Genomic DNA, 3061 nt, shown 5'->3' on the forward strand with positions numbered 1-3061 from the left:
AGAGAGCCAAAAGATACAAATGAGTGAGGTGGTATGAGTAGAGTACAGACAGGATCTTCTCTCTATCTCTTCATAGATTTATTTTTTTTCTTTTTTTAGGCGAGGCAACCCTTGGTTGACCTCATAGACTGCAAAGATCTTGTCAGCTTACGATCCCTTATGTATGTATGTATGTATGTATGTATGTATGTATGTATGTATGTATGTATGTACGTACGTACGTATTTATTTATATTTTATGTCTACAGCACCTGGTCTTCCTAGGTGGTCTCCCATCCAAGTACTAACCAGGCCCAACCCTGCTTAGCTTCTGAGATCAGACGGGATCGGGCTTGTTCAGGGTAGCATGGCCATAGACTGCATAGATTCCTTGATTCAAAGGAATCTCAGGAAAAGCAAACTCTCTAGATAGTTCAGAGACAGAGATCTGCAAATTGGATAGACTGGACTCGATTCCACTTAGGCAACTACAAAGCAGAGATCTCTGCCCAAAGTATCACTAAATACTGGAAAGAGATTCTTAATATAGCATAATTAAAGGTAAGTGTTGGAGAAAAGCAATATGTTTCCACCCTGTTCAGTTCAGACTGTTCAATAACTAAATAGAAAAATATTTTAGTTTGTACAACTAAGGTTCAGTGGTTTTGCATTCCTTTTCTATCTGCACTTATAAGATTTTTTTCAAGAATAAACTATTTGTATTTAAAAAAAATAAAACTAAGTAATTTTTAAAGGCAAGAATTTCTAGCAGGATAATGAATGTACAATATTGTAATAAATAACTGGTTTTCCTATTTGAGGATGGCTGGTGCCACCAGAATTCAAATATGAGACAATAGATAAAGTGCTCTACTCTCAGACTGCTTTAATCAAACTCTGCCACTTACGAGTTTCAGGAACGTGGCCAAAGCATCTAACCTATCTGTGCCTCAGTTTTCTTTTCTGTAAAATAGATATGATAATAAAGTGTTCATAGGTGATGTAATTTTAGTAATAAACACAGTGTTGATTGAAACAAAAGGAATGTTCAATACATATCAGCTACACTTTTTCAAAAATATTAAGAGAAAGGAGTATTGCAAAACTGCAGGATGATTAATTCTAAACAAATTTATATCTTGGTATCTGCTGAAATTTTTCTCATTGATCTAGGAAATGTGAAAATGCTTAAAGTATCTGAATCTATGAGTTTCCAGAGAATTTTTAGAATCTAACATCCAAAGAAATTAGCAAATGATTAAAGAGTTGGAAAAAATAATAATCCATTCAAATGACATGAAAAATAAGGGCTTCTTTTGCAAAAGATACTGTCAAGATAATGGGAAGACAGATCACAGACTAGGAAAAAATATTTGCAAAATATACATTCTGATAAAGGACTGTAAACTAAAATATACTAAGGACTCAAAACAACAATAAGAAAACAAGCAACCCAATTCAGAAAGAAGTAAAAGACCTGAACAGACACGTCACCAAAGAAGATATATAGATGACAAAAACAAACATATGAAAAGATGCTCTACATCGAATAGTATAAGGGAAACACAAATTGTAACAAGATACCACTACACACCTGTTAGAATTTTCAATATCCAGAATACTGACAACATCCAACACTGAAGATAATACAGAGCAACAGGAACACCGATTCATTGCTGGTGGGAATGCGAAATGATACAGCCACTTTGGAAGACAGCATGTCAGTTTTTCACAAGCTAATCATACACTTACAATATGATCCAGCAATTGTGCTCCATAGTTAACCCAAATGAACTGAAACATGTCCACACAAAAACCTGCATGGAAATCTTTATAGCAGCTTTATTCATAATTGTCAAAACTTGGAAGCACCAAGATGTCCTTCAGTAGGTGAATGGATAAATAAACTGGTACATCCAGACAATTACTGGATGTACAGCTATAAAGCCATGCGAAACACAGAAGAACCTTAAATGTATATTACTAGGTGAAAGAAATCAACCTAAGAAAAGCTGCTTATTACTATATGATTCCAACTATATGATGTTCTGGAAAAGACTGAATTACGGAGAGAGTAAAAAAGATCAGTGATATAGAGTTCATAGCTGATAAATACAGAAAAGAATGGTGGTTATCAGAGGCAAGGGGTTAGGGAGTGGGAGAAATGGATAAAGGAATCCAAGGTAAAAAGAAAAAAAAAATGCTGACAGCCACCAGAGGCTGTAAGAGACAAGGAAGGATCCCCCCCACCCCCTACAGTCACCAGAGGAAGTGCAGCATGCAAAGACCTCAATTTTAGGCTTCTGGCATCCAGAATGTAGGAGAAAAATTTCTGTTGTTTTAAGCCACAATTTGTGGTAAGTTTAGCAATCCTTAGAAGAAAATATCATTACTAAGACCTACTACAGTCTATAGTAATAGTTCAATAGCAGGTAGCACATAGTAGTCATCTTCAACTTCATTCTATTTTTGGACCAAAATAGGCAATGAAACACCAGGCCCACTTTGGGAGAGTGAGAGTTCTAGCAGTGGATGATGGAGAAGCACAGAGTGGCTATTAGAGACCCAAGACTGGATGTGAAGAGTCAAATTCATCCAGGATAAGGGACTGTGGAGGCAGAATCAATGAGACCTGGTGATCAAATTGAGGTGTCAATGAAGCTACCTTCCTTTCTACTTTGAGCAACTGGAACCCTTCTAAAGGAGCTCGCAAAGTCTAGAAAGACAAGAAATTTAATTATGCCCATGTTGAGTTTGGTGCTTTTCTGTGCATCCCAATGGTAGACAGTTGGATATTGAGGTTTGAAAATTGAGGAACATCCAAGTCAGAAAGATTAGAGATTGTCACCATCATGTAGACTTGAACCTCTGTGGCAGGATGTGGCCACTCACATAGAGAATATAAAGTGAGAAGTAAAAATCTTGGAGCATTCCAACACTTTCCAGACAAGAAAGGGGAGAGGATACAGTGAAAGAAACCAAGAGAAGGTAGTAAGAACTGGGAAAAGATTCAAAAAAGGTGCCGTGAGGAAATTCCGGGGAGGAGACTCTTCCTTCTCTGTCTCTCCTAAAAAGGGAGGGC

At 36.8% G+C, this 3061-nt stretch overlaps 1 non-coding gene across 1 annotated transcript; it reads right to left on the reverse strand.

The window, feature by feature from the left end:
- Nucleotides 1–239: 239 nt before the first annotated feature.
- LOC111731639 lies at nucleotides 240–358 on the reverse strand. The gene has a single exon (XR_002777241.1). It is a non-coding gene; the product is annotated as a 5S ribosomal RNA (ribosomal RNA).
- Between the last annotated feature and the right edge of the window lie 2703 nt (nucleotides 359–3061).

Source organism: Pteropus vampyrus, unplaced genomic scaffold (assembly GCF_000151845.1).
Source record: "Pteropus vampyrus isolate Shadow unplaced genomic scaffold, Pvam_2.0 Scaffold389, whole genome shotgun sequence".
Classification (NCBI taxonomy): domain Eukaryota; kingdom Metazoa; phylum Chordata; class Mammalia; order Chiroptera; family Pteropodidae; genus Pteropus; species Pteropus vampyrus.